The sequence below is a fragment of the Erpetoichthys calabaricus genome, chromosome 4 (assembly GCF_900747795.2).
Source record: "Erpetoichthys calabaricus chromosome 4, fErpCal1.3, whole genome shotgun sequence".
NCBI lineage: Eukaryota > Metazoa > Chordata > Cladistia > Polypteriformes > Polypteridae > Erpetoichthys > Erpetoichthys calabaricus.
In genome coordinates this window covers 201,516,147-201,536,858 of record NC_041397.2, presented here as the reverse complement: position 1 = coordinate 201,536,858, position 20,712 = coordinate 201,516,147, and the positions used below count along the sequence as shown (strand labels likewise).

The window sequence follows — 20,712 nt, the reverse complement described above, 5'->3', positions numbered from 1 at the left end:
TCATGTGAAACATCCGTAATGTAATAAGCCACCAAGAAAAGTAACATTGCAACAATGCACGTTGCGACCCGATTGCTGTAAACAGAAGTGAAAACAAAATCGAGCCTGGTGAATTCTTTAACTGCCTTCTCTGCCTTGTGGGGCAGTGGTAGTGCTGCTGCTTTGCAGTAAGGAGACTGTGGAAGATTGTGGGTTCGCTTCCTAGTTCCTCCCTGTGTGGATAGCGCTTTGAATACTGAGAACACTGCTATATCAATTTAATGAAGTATTATTATTATTATTATTCTTATGCGTCCAGCCCCCTCTCTCTCGTGTGTGTGTGTGTGTGTGTGTGTGTCTGTGTCTCTCTCTCTCTCTCTCTCTCTCTCTCCTGTATGTGTGTATGTGTATCTCTCGCGCGCCTGTGTGTGTCTGTGTCGCTCTCTCTGGCTTGCTCGCTGCACGTGTTCCTGCTAATGAAGTATTATTATTATTATTTTTATGCGTCCAGCCCCATCTCTCGTGTGTGCGTGTCTCTCTTGTGCGCGCACCTGTATGTGTCGCTTTCGCTTTCTCTCTCTCTCTTTCCCCATGTGTTCCTGCAGGCATACGCCGCATAATTATAAATTGATGGCTGGACACTTCCGGAAAGACACAGTTGTCTAAAAGGGGTGGGTTTGAGGACACAACAGTAAGTGAATGAAACGTTGGAACTCTGGAGAGAGCAACATACAATTGTCCGTGACTGAAAACTGGTTTTGGCAGATACATGCATATCTTTTTGAAAGTTTGGCCCTGTGCTTTATTAATTGTCATCGCAAAGGCCAATCTAACAAGAAATTGTCTTCGTGTAAAAGTAAAAGGCAAATTCACATCCGCGACAAACATGCCTCTTCTTAGATGGTCTTGCCACGTCCACCCTCGTTCTCGAAGCATACACACCGCCTGGTCATGTGCCCACTCCCAAAAGCAACTCACAGAGACCCGCCCACCAACTCTAACACCATGGAGTGTAAAACAGTTTGCAATGGTGGACACGGTCGTGCGTCAAAACCAAAAAGAATAATGAAAAGTCAACGTGGCTCAGAGGTGCATATGGACTGTAGCAGAGACAAACGTGAATGACGCCGTGTTTTGTGAGTTGCTGCGTCCGAGTTGGTGGGCGTGGCACTGCGAGTTGTTGTCGTATCCAATGGTCTTAGAGTTGGTGGGTGTGGCTCCGTCCTGCGTGCCCCATGGGTGTCTTGCTCGCTGGTGGCTTAGTGAATTATACATATATATATATATATATATATATATATATATATATATATATATAGATTAGACTACTTGCAAAGCAATAGACTTGTGACATTACACTCTCAGACTTGTTTAATCCATTTTAGTATTGTGGGGGACCAGAGGTCATCTAGTATCATTTGACAGTGAAAGCAAATACAAAACACAGGCGGTTAGCCAGTCCTTCACAGGGCCCACTAAAGCACATACCTACACCTGTACTGAGCTAAGGTGCTTATCTTATTAATTGTTTTAGGTTATTGCTATAATGGTTGCATACTGAATGTGATGTATTAATTTAATTCTAACATTGCTAATAAAGTGATTCATTACAGAATTTGTTTTCAGCTATCAGAAAAGGATTTAGGTATTATATTGCATATCTTGCTTGTTTTTGTTTTTTTTTAAACTACCAGTATCTAAAACTAACTGTTTCTGTGGACTTTAATATTTTAGTCATGTTGTAAAGTAAATTGCTTTAGAACTCAAAGTCTTTGCATCAATTCCAGGAATATATCAAATTTATAGATAGGAAAAAAATATAAAAATATTTCACAAAAATTATCAGTAGAGAGTTTTGTCATTTTCGATTTACTTAGTCAATAGATTTGCTTGACAATGCTAGCTTATATAATCAAAATAATATTTGACTAGGTACATATGTTTATGGATGTAAAGCAGTGAGAAGTCAAGCAAAATGACGCCTTTTATTGGCTAACTAAAAAGATAAGCTTCAAGCTGCCATCTTGCCTGAAGAAGGGGCCCAAGTTGCCTCGAAAGCCAATCTTTTTAGTTAGCCAATAAAAGGTGTCATTTTGCTTGACTTATCACTACATCCATAATGGCCAACACGGTACAACACCCTAGTACTACAGATGTAAAGCAAAAAAGACTCCATGCAAAAAATAAACAGTTGGTCAGTGATTGGATTTTCGGGTAGTTTGCTGTCCTCATCTTTCTAATAATTCATATTTGGTAGATTTACTATACTGCCAATTTGTTTTCATTTCTCAAGAAATAAAGCTAATAAATGATGGTGAAAGAAAGAAAAAGAAAGAAAAAGAAATTAAGAAAGAAATTTTAAGTTGTCATATTTACAGTTCTTTGACACTGCTAACCATGTAAAACAATATACACCATACCAACGTTCTCCAAATTTTTAAAGGAGGAACTTTCAGCTTTATTTCATAGCCCATGTGAGTATCATGGCTACATACAGAATAAAATGCACTTTAACAATATATACAGTAATGTGTACATTTTCTGATACTTTTTTTGTTTTTATGTGCCTCATTAAAAGAAAAAAAAAAAAGAATTCATAGCAATTCACATTTTTGGATAGCAACAGAAAGGATGAACTACTGTATATTCAAAGAATTTTCACTTAACTGTCAGTAATGTGCAGCTTAGAAGCCAAGAGTCCTTTTTATCCTGATATCCCATGATAAAGCAGGCCCAAGATAATCTAATCTTTGACTATTCTAAATACAAGACATTGTAATTTTGCTGTTGCAACCACAGATTTAAAAGCAACAGCAGGTGGTGCCCTAAAGCTAAACTCCAGGGAGACCTGTTTGACAGGGATACCCCTGGGGTTTGACATATGGCATATGGTTTTAGTGGCAATGGAAAAAAAATCCCTGGTTTCATTCTTAGATGAATAGTATTAGCAGGCCTATTTTCTAAGCGTAACTATTTTAGGACTTTTCTTTTTTTTTTTAATTAATCGATGTCTTTATGAAGGGGTAGGATAGTGGTCCTGGTTTCAAGTCTCACTGCTAGACATTTTCATGTGGCATTTGCAGGTTATCCCCTTATCTTTATGGAATCTGCTCTGAGTACCCCAATCATCTTTCCATCTCACAGGTGTGCAGGTTAGGTTAATCATAGGTTCCAAAATGGCCCAGTGGACACGTGAGTATTTGGCCCTTGCAATCGGCTGATGTCTTAGTCAGGACTGATTCCTGCCCTGCACACAATGCCAGATTAAGCAGGTTTCAGAATGTTTTATGCTTTAGTGAAAATACATTGTGTCCTGTAGTGTATAAACTGTGGTTGTGCAGACACTGAAAAAGGCATATGGTCAAAAATTACACAGTATATCCAAAAATGGTAAAACACCAGAAATGGTGCCAGAAAGAAGGTAAAAGGTCAATGGTTTGCTGTCATTCCTATGCTGTTTAGTTCCATTTCAAAGTGATGAAAATTAGAATATGTAGGACATGTGTAGGACAATCTCAAATACAACATAGAGATTAATTGTTACTGTACTGCAATACTGTATCATACAGAGAAGACTGCGGCCAAGCAATCAAAAAATCTTGGATAAAGAGGAATACGGTGAACACTGATGTCACCAGTAGTCAGCAATGAAATCTGGCACATACATGGTGTAAGAGTAATTCCTCAGTAACCTTTACTGAAAATATACAGTAATCCCTCATTATATCATGCTTCGACTTTCGCTGCATCACTCTATCGCGGATTTTATATGTAAGCATATCTAAATATATAACGCGGATTTTTCGCTGTTTCGTGGGATTCTGCGGACAATGGGTTTTTTTTACTTCTGATACATGCTTCCTCAGTTGGTTTGCCCAGTTGATTTCATACAAGGGACGCTATTGGCGGATGGCTGAGAAGATACCCAATCAGCGCACGTAGTTAAGTTCCTGTGTGCTGATTGGCTCAGCGACGGAGCACAGAATTCAATTCCGCTGCGTTAACCAGGAAGTCTCGTCTCGCTCATTCAGCATCAACATGCTCCTGCTACTGCTTCAGGGGCTGTGCCCAAGCACCAACGGAAGATGCTAACGATTTCCGAAAAGGTAAAAGTTTTGGATATGTTGAAGGAAGGGAACAGCTACACCACTGCAGGACGCCATTACGGAGTCAATGAGTCCACGATTCTTTTTTATTTAAAAAGGAGGAAAAGAATATAAGATCTATGGCCGCAGTGTCCTTTAATCAGGGCGCAAAACGAGTTGTAAGTGGATGTAATAAGGTGGTAGTCCGGATGGAGTCTGCTTTAGGGATCTGGAATGAAGACTGCCAGAAGAAGAACAACTGCGGTGCTACACAGTCGCCTGAAAAGGCTCCTTTAGAAGAGCTGTAACGCTCTCCTTTGTTGTGCAGTAAAATTAAACTCATCATTATCGGACAAGTCGCCGTGTCATTGTTGGTGAGTAACATAATTAATTTTCTACGTACAGTACTTATTACATGTACATAGTTTAGTATCACTGTACACACATTTTACTGTATACATTTTTTCTTGCATTGTACGTATTTATTGCTGGTGGCCTGCCTGTCATAATGGCTGTAACATATGTGGTATCGGAGACGCTCAATATCTTTAATATAATATTTAGGTTTTACTGTATATAAACAGTGTGTTTACATACATAATTTCAATGAATCTTACCTAATATCTAAGAGAATACAAAGGGTTTATGCTGTATAATTGTGCGGGAAATGTTTATAAGAGTGTGGGAGAGTTTATAAGGGCTTAAAATATATAAAAATAACCATATGAACATATGGTTTTTACTTCGCGGATTTTCACCTTTCGCGGGGGGTTCCGGAACGCAACCCCCGCGATTGAGGAGGGATTACTATACACTCAAGCACAAAGCTGTCCCTTAATTAGTAAAATACTGCAGTGCTCGAGGCCTGCACTTCCAGTTCAGTTCTGTACATAAATTACAGAAGGAGTTTGATTAGGCAATAAGGGTTGTACTGAAATTCTGATACTCTTTTTTTTTGTATTGTTTAACATCCTCGGCATTAATTCCGAGCATGAATCAGGGTTGGAATCCTTTGTAAACTTGGGGTGATGTGTAATTATCCACTTTACAGTGTTAATCCCAAATAATTTTTAGGACAGTATTCTTCTGCCATCTAGCAGATAAAATAACATATTTCTGCAAAAAATATCATTTCTATGCTCTTGCCACTTTGTTATCTCTGGGGATGCTCATCAATATTCATGAGTGGGACAGAGGCTTAAACCAAAAATACAATTGCTAATACAACCCCATAAAGCCACCTTTAGAACAAACTGAAACTGAACCATTGATCGAATCAAGTGATATTGATGACAAAGTGAATTGGTCATTAATCATTGACATAGACGGTGAAAACAATAGCTGTCCGACAGATCCTGACCTGCCATGTTTCACTGATGTTCATGTTTGGTGTCAGCTTCATACTACTGCTAACAATCCTGCACTCCCTCATTACTCATTTACATGTAGTCCAATTCTAAATGATGATCAACCGACATCTTATTTGGACTGTTTATGATCTGTCAATGATAATCTGGTGGAGAAAGCAGTTGTTGAAACGGAGCAGTGTTGGAAAAAGTCAATCAACAGCTTTTCACATGTGGGTGTTTTTTATTCTCCTGATAATGCAAGGCATAGTGGGTAGACTTGTCCAGAGATGGTAATGGTTCCCAAACCAGATGATTCAATCATCTAGTTTTAGTAAAGTTATGAGTTAGTGTCATATTTTACTCACTATGGAATACCTGCATTTCACTAATGTTGAATATGATGAAGCCAATCATCCACCACAAAAACTGTACAAACTACTGAATGTGTATCAATTGACTACCCAAATATGCAAAAGGTGTATGTGCCCAGCTGTGACATAAGTACTAACAAAAGGCTCATTGGTTACAAGGGAAGGCTGTCATAGACACAGTACATCACATCCAAACAGGCATTATTTTGTATCAGATTCTACATGCTGTGTGAAGTAAGTTCTGGGTGCATTTGGAACACCAGTAGAGGGACAAAGTGGGATGGCAAACACAGTCAATATGGCATCACTACATCATCTGTGGGGTCTTTGGCAAGCTTTTTGTTTGACCAAAGTTGCTGTAAAATGATGGACAGTTGCTATACCTCACCTGAACTATTTGAGGTGTTACTTCAAAGGAAAACTGGTGCAGATAATACTGTACAACCAAACTGCCATGATATGACTGATGAGTCCAGTAATGTCAAAGTTGTGTAGTAGCTGTGTGGCAAAAAGGATAAGGCAGACATCTGGCTCCTAAGCACTGTTCACAATGCAGCAACTGTCAAGGTTTGTGTCAGGGAAAAAGTTAAAGTCAATATGTCTTAAGCTGTGGTAGGCTACAATAACAATTGATGGTGTTGATTCTACCCTGTTGTGTCTACCATAAAATATTACAAAAAATTCTTCAACACCTGCTTGAACAGTGCCTATATGCATTGGTGGCTGTTTCAAAACATATCACACAAAGCATGTGTACTAAATCTTCATCAGTACAGCACTGGACATTAGACATTCCTTTTCCTACTCTATTTATGTTGACATTTTAGTATTTGCATGTTTCTGTTACACATTTTTGTTGTTGAAAAAATTCAGTGCTTTTGGCTTGATTATCTGGGGGTAAACATGACGCTAAGGAGGCTAATAAAGGCATGGTTACTCACTATCACTTAAAGGTGTTGCATTTCACATGTGTCCAGATGACATGAGCTATTGAGAGAAGTGTGCAAGCTGTGAATGCTGTAGAGAATAGCACATCTTTGACGTGTCCGCCAGTACAAGTGTGCATACAGCTGTGCAGAATAAAATGCTGCTTCTGTACATTTCACAACAATACTAATATGGTCCCTGAAACAAAATGAAAATAAAAGAGAAATAAAGAATCAAAAACCAGGGGCCTCATTTATAAAGCAAGCATATGCGCAAAAAGAAGCTCTAAACATTTATAAAGAACCTCCCACACAAATGTGGGGATTTGTGAAGGAAAACTTGACGTGAAAGCTGCTTGTTTATTCTTACGGCAACTTTGACCCATGTATACACAACATTTTGGAGAAACTTTTGATAAATCAGGCAAATGCAGCCAGACCAGCAAAATGACGACTCACGCATATAATAATTCATATCATGTTCTGTTACTATAATGTGTGTTTACGTGACAAACATATTAAACCTCAAAAGTGTTGAAGATGATGTACAGATTGTATTTTACCTCCCTTTTAAGAGGGTCAATGCTGCATATTTGTACTGAAGAACTTTTTTTTTTGTTTTTTTGTGTTAATATAGCCTACCTTTTGTCACTTTTCAGGGAACTGGCAGACAGGTCAGGAATATCTTAAACCAAGCTTCACTCCATCACACCCGCTGTGCTGGAAGCCATTTGATGACTAAGCAGGTACTACATCCAGTTTTTGTATGATGTGGATGTACATACATAGATCATAATCTTTTTGCAAGATTTTTGCAAATATAAAAAGGAAATTTTCAACCAGGTCTGGTTCTTCTAATGTAATCGGATCACTTTACTGCACTTGTAATGAAATGTTGGAATTTAGCATGCTTTATGCTGCTTTTGTTAAGCATAAGCAGTTACATTCCATTAACGCATATGTGATGCTAAGATGTGGCTGACAAACAAGTCTCTGTGACCTGGGTCAACCCATGATTCATTTATTTAAGAAGCAAGACTGATTTTGGCAGATATGGTGGTACTGTAAGAGGTGGCTGACTTGCTGATACCGTAACTGGCTCAGCCCTCTGTTTTTCATATGTTATATACCATTAACTGAATCAGCTATCATGTGCCTTGTGATAATGGCTACCCACTCAGACACTGGCACATTGTGCCTTTCATAGAGCCACAGAACGCAGAGAAGAGATGCTGTAATGTCACTCATGATCTTGTGCACTCAGTGTCGTAGCATAGCCAGATTCTCTTGAATGAAGGTGGTGGGGTATCAACGTGTCAGGAGGGCGGCTGCTCTACTAGCCAATGAACATCTGCAGAATCGTGATTGCACATGTACTATATGAGGTTGATTAGCATTGACATAAGTTAATGAATGCACATTTACAAGATGACTGAGAGTTATAAAGATAAATTTCATAGAAATGTGCGTATGCAAGGTTTTAGAAGTCTTTTTTTAAATGTATGCATTTCCTGTTTTTTAGCAGGAGCATTTTCATGATCAAGTTCATGCAATCTTTTATAAATGAGGCCCCAATAGTCTCACCCATACAGTTAAGTCAGAGGTTTCTACCCATATTAATAAAATAGTACTGTAGATCACCTCCACCCCACCACAGGCTCAACCTTCACAAACTTAACAAATTTGCAGTGTTACTATCCTCACCTCATAAGCAGCAAACATGAAATGAAGGACTAGAGTCAGTGGAAATTAACTGACAAATATGTAACTCTGAGTATCTTAGTTTTGCTTTACTAACATTTTGAACATCAGTCTCTCTCTCTCTCTGGGTCTAATTTTTTTCTACAAAAACATCTATAAAAAAAAGCTATGAGGAAGAAAACATTCGACAGAGTAGGAAGAAGGAGCCAGACCTCCAGCTGGCCTACTATTTTGATGTGTCCTAAGCCAATGACAGGTGGCTTCTGGTTCCTAGCATGTGTAGGCCACTACCTGTGTAAGGAATAGATCCATAAGTCAAAGTACATCATGTGGCACTGCACAATATAAAAGTCCTGGAAATAATGTTTTACATGGACAGTCCCTAAGTGCAATACACTGCTGCAGGAATTTCCACAAAGCCAGCAATTTTGTTTAAAAGACAGGCAGTACATGGTCATTTCATAGAATGCAGCAGTCTGGAGGACCTAGGAAAGGGGCAGCCATTATCCTGGAACTGAATCTGGGTAATGCCCTGGATGTAAAACTTAGAAATGGATATAAATCCATGCCCTTTCAGAGCTTGCTGGAAATAAAAATGAATACACGGCAAGCAGTCCCTGAAGGCAAAAACGTCTCTGGAAAGCAGGGGCACTGTTGTCAAAGCTAGCAAGGGATACTGGCACCTGATTAAGAGGCTTGATAAGTGGGAATTATTGTTGGCACAGGGTTTTTCTCTTTGATAACCCTTCATTATTTTGCTATATATAGTATATGTTGGTGATCTAGCTCTCATTTTCTGGTTAAAGGCAGCCCTAGCGCTATTGCATTATATAGTGCTATGTCAGTACAATTAACTTTAGGATAGTGTTTATAACAGAAAGTGTAATAAAATTAACACTTTATTTATTTGCAAGACTGCACAGTAATACAGTTTTCAAAAATTACCTTCATGGATCATTCATAATGGATGCTTACATTTATATTACATACACAAGTACATCAACACAAATTCTGCAAAACACACCTTTCTGTTATAAACATCAATTCATGCCAACAGGCGCTTTTTCTTTAAAAGGCTCCTTTAATGCAAAAAACAAAAAAACGCTCTGCTTTCTTTTCTTTTTTTTTTTTAATATTATATATATATATACTCCTGAAGTCTGTCACTAGTCATGTTGCAGCTTCTCCTCAGCCCTTCTCTCCTTCAGATGACATACTCTGCTCATTAGGTGTGACTAAAGAGCCAAGGCAACATGGTTACTCTGACAACCAAAAGAAACTAAGACACACACACACATACACCCTTCATATCAAAGGCTGAAATACACAGCGCTTTCAAGGGGGGCCAAGAGTAAAATCAGAAAACTAAATAAATAAATTGTGCATAGACTAACCACAAATGCAGTTTCTTTATGGTAAATACAAAGAAAGGTATAGCATATATCCATGTGCACTTTGAAAGCGAGAAATCCTTGTGTAAACTGTCATGCTGAAGCCCAAACAAGGCTTTATCCAAGCACCTCAGGAATAAGGCAGCCGTCCTGAAGTCGCTCAATTACAGTGCATTTTTCTTGCCTACAACTTGATGCCTTAATGCTGTGGTGCGTGCTGCATTGCATGTCAATGTACTTCTATTTCACTCTTTGATGCGAGACTACAGGCTTCCTCTGAAAATAACTTGGAATTTCCTCCCTTTTAATGATCAGACAAGCTGCTACATTCTTGACAAAACTTCATGTTATTCCTATACATTCACTCATTTGTTTATTTGATTTTGCATATTCATGGTAGAATTAAGAGTGCTAAAATTTCAAAGGTGATGAAAGATAATTGCCTAATGCACACTCCCGTCAGCCCCAGAAGGTGCTATTTCTGCTTGTTCACACAATGCCAATAACTGGCTAAATACTAATAACCTGAGGAAGATACAAATCAATTTATTTATTGTACAGTATATCTGCCCAATATAATTGGCAGACATTATTATCTGGAGACAACTTGTAGTCAGACAGAGATTTCAAAAATTATATGTGTAAGGACCATACAAGAACCCAAAAATCCTTTGCATATTACTGACCATAACATTATAACCTCAGATTATTTCAATTTTAATGAATATAGCAACATTGCCTTTGCATTTGCAAAAAGTATTATCTGATTGACAATAACCAACAAAACAAGGGTTCTCAAAAAAGTGTCCATAATTTATTTATTCTAACATTAAGCACATTTTACATCACCTACTTCTTAGAATGGTCTCCTGCTTCTCAGTACACTAAAGCAATACCTTTGGAATACCTTCAGAATTTGAAGGCCAGTTATTATATGCTCTGCTTCTTGCATCTCTTCAAGTCTTGGCAAATCAAGGACTCAAGTGAAAATGATGGCACTATGGTCTTCCTACCCCACATCAGTACTTAATGACAAGTGTCCTGCATCCATCACCTTTGTCCAACCATTTTTGAACCTCTCTATCCACTTGCACCCTGATGATGTAAAACGTAGTCTCACATCTCAGAATAAGCAGATATAAAAGGGTTTACATTTCAGCATTTTAACTTCTAAGCACAAAAATCACACAACCCTTCTCCATTTTTCTTTGGTGTATATTAAAGGACAGGCAGTGAGGTCCATAGATCTGTAGCAACTAACACTCTGACATTAGCTGGTAGACCTAGCCCATCTGGCTCAGTGGTATAAAACGTTTGAAACAGCTCAAAAAAGTGCTTCAGTACAATGACTTGGAAACAATGAAAAGTTCATGTTTGGGAGAAATAAATTGTAGTTTAAAGGATGCTTTCTACTGGTTATTTGCATTGGCGACATTACATTAAATTGTTAACAATTCTGATAACCACAGCAGTGTAAAGATAATAGTGCCAGCCTGGAACACTTGATCAGGTCATTACATTAGGTTCAAAACACAAGTGTGAAATATTAACACTAATAAATGTGTACTATTAACGTAAGAAGTCCTGCCACTTTGATTATAACAATTTGGATAAGTTCTGTGGGTCCAAGAAGCATGTTATGTTTTAAGTAAAGTAAATCACTGCACTCCAATTTGAACAAATCATTATTAACACTAGAAAGTTTTTCTTTTGACAATAACTGGACATACAGCACAATTCCCATGCACTGCTGCCCACGAATGCTCGAACATTTTTCTCCTCTCTGGAACTTTTTCATATACCATAGTTGGCCATATATGGTTAGATACAAGGTAAAGATTGATCAATTGATTTAAGAACAAAACAGGTCTGCATAGCTAAACAATTGAGTTTAGTTTCATGAGGATTAATCAGAAAACATCTTTAAACTTGCCAGTTAAAAACAAAGTTGTTCTATTAATAAAACCATCTTGATCAGTTTTTATGCTTGCTTCCTACAACTGTCAAATATTTTCATTGATAATGCACCCGACTACCCAACCATCTACATGATGGTGTTTTAAAGATCCCCTCCCATATACACACCTGTATAGATGTACAAAATTTGTATCAACATTTGCAGTTAAACACTCAATTTCTAAATCATCTTAAATAAAGAGAATAAAAGGAGAGTGTTTTGGGGATACAGACATTTGACCGTGAAGGTCTCATTAAACCACAAGTATGTTACTCTAACCGCTTGCATATCCAATATGGGTAGTGTATTGAAATTATTGGGGTTTTTTTTAATTGAATTAATGACTGCAGGTAAAAACAGGAGAAGAATGACTCCATACCAACTGCTACTAGAAACAATTGACCTCCTGATATCACAAAAGCAACAAATAGGTAGAAAAGAGGTAACTAGCTAAAACTCAGCTCCTTAAAACTGAACTTATTACTCCTGGCCAGTATATATTTAAACTGTCCAGCTGACAGCAAGTACATGGCAAAAAAGAATACCATTTTTGATTACTGCTTATCAGATTTGTCAGTTTGACACTAAAAAGAGCATCAATATGTATTAATATAATATGTAATTAGACACAAAGCCTTTAGAAGGCCGAGTTTAGCAAGACAGTTTCAACTGAATGGTCTCAAACAAGACTAGCATAAAGGTGTTAATCTTCCTTGTTCTTTGTCACAAATCTCTCATCGTGAGACACATTTTGGTGCTACTACATCACAGCTTAGGTGGCAATAATCCAGAAATAACTACATAATAATAAGTACTACGTAAAAGCCTAATTATGCAGTCACTTTTCTGAAGTGTTACTGTTTTGGGCATTTAATTACTATGTACCACATCATAAGGCACATTTTGGTGCTAATACCTGATATTTTAGGTGGTGAACACACACAAAAAAAACACCCAACTACTACTTATGCTGTCACTGTTTTAAAGTGTTACATTTTGTAAAACACTTAATATATTTTTAATAAACAATTAACCAGATTAATGCTTTTAAAAGGATTAGCGGCATCTAATAAAATTTAAATGCAATATTGCTTATCAGTTTTTCCAGTCTATATAAAGCATGAAGGTATTTTTTTTTTTTATTTCCATTATTTTGTCATATAACATTTCCATACATTTTGTGTGTTAATGGCAAATGTTAGCATAAACTGCCTGCCCCCATTCAAACCTAATTATCAGTGTATACTCTCAACTTGTCTTTATCTCTGAGAATGCCGATACACTAAATACTGTTTTTAAATGAATATGTAAATATGGTCTTCAGAGTTTTAAGGTTAAAATGGGTGGCACCTTGCAGCATGGAGATGTTAAACACAATGTAAGTTGCTGGCCTTAAAGAGATTTTAGAGAATGAAGCTTAGATGGCAGGTAACGGATAAACAAGACACCAGCGGTAAACAACAGTGTACCTCTATTAGTGTATTTTTATACTTATGTCAAAAAAAATTAGGAACCAACGTCAATTAAAACAATCACATCTCACTCACCTTTCTACTCAAAACAGATATTCATGATAACCCAAATTGTATTTAAACATATAAATGATCAATTCAGAATTATTATAAAAGGATGCTGTTTACATAGAGTGAATTCAGCACTGACCTGACATACAGTACTAGAGCGTCCTGCTGTTCATTGGCTGAACTTTCATGGCACCGCATCTTCAAAATGATATATGACAGCAGGGCTGGTTGCTAAGCAGCTAGCAGAATCACTTGACACCGCAGGGCAGTAAATAACGTCCTTTGTAAAGAGCACTTCCAGGTTACAGTCATGCATCTCCTCTGTTTTGAATGCCGAGGTATTTTACGACATTGGCAATAGAAAAGGGTCCTTGGTATGGGGTGTGTGCACATTAAAAGACACATTAAATTTAAAGCTGCTTTATTACTTTACACAATCAAAGATTTCATCAGCTTGTGTGTTCTAATTTCATTTTAGCTGGGAATAATATTCTGTATAGTTAAAAAAAAAAAAAAAAAAAAAAAAGTACATAATATGTACAACAATGCTACACATTCGCTGAAAGCCTAAAGAAAGATCATATACTGTAACTAATGATTTTACATTACTTCTAAATTCCAGTTCATTTCAAATAATTTTGCATGACTCTTCAGAATAGGCACCAGTTTTGGTGTTCTAGATTTACACTGATTAATTTAGGTGTGTGTTGCAGTATATTGGTTTGAAATCGTGTACTAATGACTTATGAAAAAGTGAAATTCATCTGTGTTGTGCACAAACATAATTGCTTTAGGCATGAATTTTATTAGTTCACTTTTACTGTATATACAGGGCGAGTCATAAGTATGTTAACATTAAAATGGCGGAAACTATTTATTCACAAAACATACTTCATATGTGCAAGATGATTTACAGGAATGTCTCAACCTGTTCGCCATCATGTTCAACACATGTACCATATGTGGCACATAAATTGTCCACAAAAATTGTATACAAGTATATACTGTACATAGCAGTACCATTAGTGTTAACATAATTTTGACTCACCCTGTACTATGGAGTATGTTGGTGTGGGATACTTGTACATTATATTGTTTTGCACCATATTGGTTCCCATTGTATGACTATGCTATTGACTTATGTGTTTACATATTCATCATGAACACACATGAATTAGGAGTGTGAGTGTGGATCTGTGAGTGAACTCTCTGATGGACTGGCGCTTTGTCCTGAGCTGGATATTACTTTGTGCCTGACGTTGCTGGGGCACAGTTCAGCCCTTATGACTCCAAATTTTCGTAAATGGTACATTTATATTAGGCTATACTGTGTTTGTTTCTGTACACTCAAAGTGTAGGGAAGCAAACCAGTGGAAAAACAATGACATCTCCGTGACTGTTCAGTCTTTGCTACGGTAGGGTAATTAAAATAACATAACATTCTTTAAGAAATCACACCTTCTTAACAGTATTTGTGTTGCTAATGTTGCTCCTGGAAGAACAGATAGCAGTTTTGTTTTCTTTCCTTATTAATCCAGTGTTTAGTCTAACACTGGTACATTACAAGAGTGCTCATTACTCCAGCTCAAAACACAGCTCCCTTCAGGTAACCGATAGGTGGAAGCTCAGTGTCAGCTAGATCCACCCAACCCTAATATTCAAAGCCATAAACCAGTGTAAAAACATAAAATGATGTAATTGAATAAAATGTATGTGTGTACAGAAAATAGGACAGAATGATGAAACTTGTTTGTGTTTTGCGTACGTGACAAAAAGCATGTATACTTTCTGGAAGTTTTCTTTTGATGATGTGTGTGACAAGAAAATATACCTTTAGGGTAATGACTTTACAAAATTGGAAAAATACAATGAGTCAGGACGCTATTTTTATTTCTTACGTGGTCAACGATCAGGAGATTAGAAAGGTATAAAAGAGCAAGGACATCTGCGCTCGAGGCAGATGAAGCGCGGTGTCCTAGGACTGTGTTTCTCTGTCATTTTACCCTTGTTTGGTATGTATCAATAAAAGGTTTTGACTAATTTTAATTTTCTTCTCTGTCTTCAGTCACAAAAGTGTCCACAGTTTTTGGCGCCCGGACGTGGGGCAGGAGACGGCCGGTCGACTCCTCCAGCGAGACCATTTCAGTGATCCGTCTTACCAGCGGACTGCCGTCAACTTGAGCGCTCCGGCAGCAGAGCATGCAGCTCCGGCAAAAGTTAGGACTGCCCTGTCCTGAAACAGTTCTTGCGTGAGGAGTCCCTGGTCTCCTCTTTGCTACATCCACAGTGACTGAACGGATTTCCAGACAGAGCTTGCACACTTCCAGGCTGGGGTAAGCACCGGGGGATTTCCGAACATTTTTTTATTTTCTAAATAACGGGACGGCGAGTTTCCTGTTGACCGTCTAGTCATACTCATATCTCAACGGGTTGCTTAAGGTGATGGAGACTTGACCCAAGCAGTTTGACGCATACGAAAGGTCTGATGAAAGGATACTGGCTTCACCCATATCCTAGACTCGGCTGGACGTATTGATGTAGTATTCTGCTGAACCGAATCGGACACGAAGTCACCTGAGCTGGAATCCGGGGATGTGAGCGGACAGGCTAACGGGACGAGTAATGGGGTGGTATGGAAATATAAACCAAAAAGAGCACAGATTGCAGGATTGCTGTTAGGAACGGAATGATATGTAGCGCTATGGAAGATATGTAGCGCTATGGAAAAATAAATAAATCTACATACGGAATAAGCAACAATACCGTGTTCTCCTGGGAACTGGGAAAGGACCGATAGTTAGGTGTCTCCCCTTGGGAAAAAGAAGGGAACAGTAAGGGAATAGTGAGTGGCACACTTTATACCTCGCTGATTCATACGGACAAGGGATTAGGCGAATCAGTATATGTAGCGCTATGGAAGATATGTAGCGCTATGGAAAAATAGTTGGAAAATTAAATACAGAACCCGGGAGAGCAAGGGGAACTTATAACAGTAAGCCTGTTAATCGCCGCACAGGGGGACCGAAATCATTAATGCTGGAAGAATTATTTTCGGAGGATCAACAGACGCCCCGTAAAAATGGGTCTCCTAGAAAATTAATAGAAAAGAAGACAGGTTTAGATTTCAAGAAGGCATGTAAGAAATGGAATAGACAGAGTGGTGGGCGTTGGCCGATAGAGGGGACAGGAGATGTAAGTGAAATACAGGAAACTAGGAAGATCCTGTGTAGGAATAAGCAGGGTTGTTATAATAGTGGACCGTATCGAATGGATATGTTCGATAGATGGGAATTAGTAATAAAAGACAGAAATTTAGAAGCAGTACAGAAACAGAATGAATTGTTGCGGGCAAATGAGGGAAAGGCTAAAAAGGAGAAAGAGGAATTACTAATTACATTACAGAAAGTTCAGATAGGCACTGAACCACAGGCAGATGGGAGGAAAAGGAAGAATAATCCAAATAAAGACCCCCTTTATCCTATTATTTTTTCCCCTCCTCAGTACCAACCTCAGGCACCTCCATTATCCCCTCCTCTATCCCCATTCCGACTGCCCCCCCTGCACTACAACTAGCAGAAGTTTCCCCTGATGATTCCCCAGGCACAGATCACTATGACCCCTCTACCCATCGTGATGACCCACCCTGTACTAGACAAACCCCCGTCTCCAAATGCACTCGAAGTCACAAACCAGCTCCAACTTTTTTCTCTTCTGATCCTTCACCTTTACTTACTTGCCCTTTAATAGAAGTTCCCAATCCCCATTATAACCCTGCCCATCCAGCCGGACCCCAAAATCCCACAACAGTTATGATAAATCGGAACTGGGACATCCAAGAACTAAAAGATGTCGTGAATGCACTTCCAGATCCAAAGGAAGTAGGAGGACTAAAATTTGTTGAACAACTTGATCAGTTAGATAGCATGTATAAGCCTAATGCTGCTGAATGGACCCAGGTACTTCGTCGAAAGCTTGGGACCACATGGGCCACTGTTAGCAGGGGTGTCCGCAATGACGTTCCATGGGTATGGAACCCAGCTTTAACTCGAGGACAGGGGATAGGTGGAGAAGGCGAATTTAACCCACAATGGGAGGCGTTGAGACAAAATATTGCAGAAAAATATAAAAAAGGAACGGACTGGTCCCTTATTTCTGCTGCAAAACAAAAGAGAGACGAAACCGTTGATGAATGGGCACATAGGATTCAAGACCTTATGGCTAATCACTCGGGCTTGGGAAATGCTGATGACCGCACCCGAGCTGCAGTTCCACCTTTTGTTTCCGGTTTGCGCCTTGATATACAAAACAAGGTCCGCACTTCCTGTATTGAGTGGGAAAGTGCCACGTTTGATGAAGTCAAACGACATGCTGAACATGCCGAAAAACAAACTAAGCAGAAGGAATCGGACTCTCATGCCAAATTATTGGCAGCACAGATGAACTATTATACCAGGAATACTCCTGACCAAGGTCGAGGATATGGCTTTAGAGGAAGGGGACGAGGACGAGGTGGTTTTAGAGCTCCTCCTGTTGACCACAATAAGAATCCTTTTATTCCCTCTCCCTTAAATTCCAATGCTAATTCCTTCTCTTGCTACGCCTGTGGTGAAACTGGACATTTTCGTCGGGAGTGCCCTCACAGACAGCAACAGCCCCCACCTCCCCTTATTCCACCTGTTTTTTCTGACACCCCTGACCAACAATACTGGCCATAGGAAAACGCAGGGACCTCCAGCCACTCTTTTCAACTACCTTTGCTCACCCATAATTCAGAGACTGATCCTTTACTGACATTGTTCGTTGATGGCACTGAGACTGTTTTCTTAATCGACACTGGTGCCACTCGATCTACCCTCTCGCTGGCAAAGGTCCCTGCCTCGAACGAAACTGTTACTGTGCTTACTGCTTCTGGACAACCTCACCTTCTTCAAGTATCAAAACCTCTTCAAGTCCAGTCACGTCCTGGGGGACATACCTTACTGCATCGTTTTCTTTTCTGTTCAACCCCCAAGTTGTTGTGTCAAATTACCACTTACCCCAAACCCTCTTTTGCAGCATGGACTTTAGATATTTCCCCACACACCATTCTCCTCAAAGCCCTACATTTTTTTTTTTTCCCCTTGTCTTTTTCCCAATTTACAGGCCCCTGACATTTTACACTGTACTGCCCAATACTTCCCTATAGAAGTAGACACCCCCTGGCTAGAATCTTTCCTTACTTCTGGTATTTGCCCCGAAACCCACAAAGGCAGCTGCTTCTGTTCATCTTACATGCTCACAGCACATATTTTATCTTGGCGGCACAGTGCCTCATATTTCCTTAGCTAAATCACGCACTGTTAAATGGGGGGAAATAGGACTATGGGTAGAAAAATGCCTTGAAAGAACAGACTGGTTACAAGTTACTCCAGGTATTTTTGATACTCCTGACCGTTTAAGGATAGCCCATTGTGAGCCTCTGGTGATCCACCCGAAATCCTCCTTCCGCCCGCACCGTGCCCAATATCCTCTGTCTCCCGAAGCAGAGGCTGGCATCTCCGCCGTACATCCCGATCTCGTCAAACGCGGTACCGCCGTTGGACATGGACCGTCATGCCTCAGGGATACACTGAAGCCCCTTGTGTTTATGGATAAGCTCTTGCCCAAAATTTAGAAGGCTTTTGGCCGGAAATAGGACATTGATACAGTATGTAGATGGAAATGTTATGTAGCGCTACGGAAGAAAATTGTACAATAGATACTCAGAAATTGTTGCTGTTTCTGGGGGAAAATGGCCATAAAGTTTCTAAGGTTAAGCTGCAGCTAATCAAAACAACTGTAAAATATCTAGGTCATGACATTACGTATGGAACAAGAGCTCTCTCTAGCGATCGCATTACAGCCACTACAGACAGTGGGTTCTAAATTTTACTGAAAGAGCACAGCCGTTGCAACAATTGGCTAATACTCCTGGCATCCTCCTTTCTGGCCAGGTCCTATGGAATGAACAGGCTGAGAAGGCTCTCTGTAACCTCAAAACTGCTCTTCTATCTGCGCCCGCGCTAGGTTTGCCTGATCATTCTCGTCCATTCACTTTGTTCGTGGACGAAAAGCAGGGATTTATGAATGCAGTACTGACGCAACAACATGGAGATAAACAAAGACCGGTGGCTTATTTTTTCTAAAAAAACTGGATCCAGTGGCCGCAGCATTTCCTCCGTGTCTTCGTGCTGTGGCTGCAACAACAGAAGCTGTATTAGCAAGCACGGATGTAGTTCTCATGAGCCCCCTAACAGTTAAAGTGCCTCACGCTGTACATTCTATCCTAGTACAAGCCAAAACTTCACATCTCAACTAGTTACGCAGTGGTCCAAGGGGACCGCCTGCTGGAAGCAAATCGAATTTCATCAAGCTTAAGTGCACAAGCAGCTGAACTCGTAGCACTCACTCGAGCATGTCAGCTGTCCAAAGGGAAGATCGTAACAATTTATACAGATTCCAGGTATGCTTTTGGAGTCTGCCATGATCATGGAGCACTATGGAAACTAAGGGGATTTAAGACCAGTACTGGCAAACCCATCCAACATCAGAAATTGATCGAATCCCTTTTAGAAGCTATAACCAAACCATCGAAGCTAGCGATTGTTAAATGTCAAGCTCACACAGGAAAACAGGATCCTGTTAGCAAAGGAAATGAATTAGCTGACCACTTTGCTAAAGAGGCTGCATATAATAACACACCAACAGAGAAATGACCAGGACCCTGATAATCAAATTATTTCTTTACAGAGTGCAGCCACGGATATCGAAAGGAGAAAATGGTCCAAAGAAGGGTCCCTCTCTGATGGAGTCTGGACTCATAAACACACTAACAAACCTTTTCTCCCAAAAGCCTCTTTCCCAGGAATGGCAAAAATCGCCCATGGCCTCGATCACGCAGGAAGAGATGCCATGGTTCGAGATGTTGTAAAACATTGGGAAGCTGTAGGTTTCTCTACATATGCAGAGCAATTTTGCAGATGCTGTGCAATATGTCAAAAGTTTAATGTGGGAAAAGGTACCCAGGTAAGTCCCGCCGTTACCCCTAATCCAATGGGTCCGTTTGAACACCTCCAAATGGATTTCATTGAACTAACCCCGTCTAAAGGGTACCGATATTGTCTTGTGATTGTCGATGTGTTCTCCCGATGGGTAGAGGCTTTCCTTTCAAAACACGATGCCAAAACAGTAGCTAAAGCACTAATTAACTCCATTAAATGAATTAACCACCTGGCTATTGTAAATACCATCCCCAAAGCAGAGGCATCGTAGAACGATGCAATGGCACTTTAAAAGCTAAACTCGCAAAAATTTGTGAACAAACTAATTTATCATGGCCGGATGCACTACCCTTAGCTTTAATGGGACTAAGGGGACGGACACACCGACAACTGGGACTATCGCCGTTTGAG

At 39.5% G+C, this 20,712-nt stretch overlaps 1 protein-coding gene across 2 annotated transcripts in view; it reads right to left on the bottom strand.

Annotated features, from left to right (window-relative positions):
- Positions 1-20,712, bottom strand: part of dscamb (Down syndrome cell adhesion molecule b) — a 681,084-nt gene that overhangs the window by 370,393 nt on the left and 289,979 nt on the right. The gene's annotated exons all lie outside the window — the stretch shown is intronic.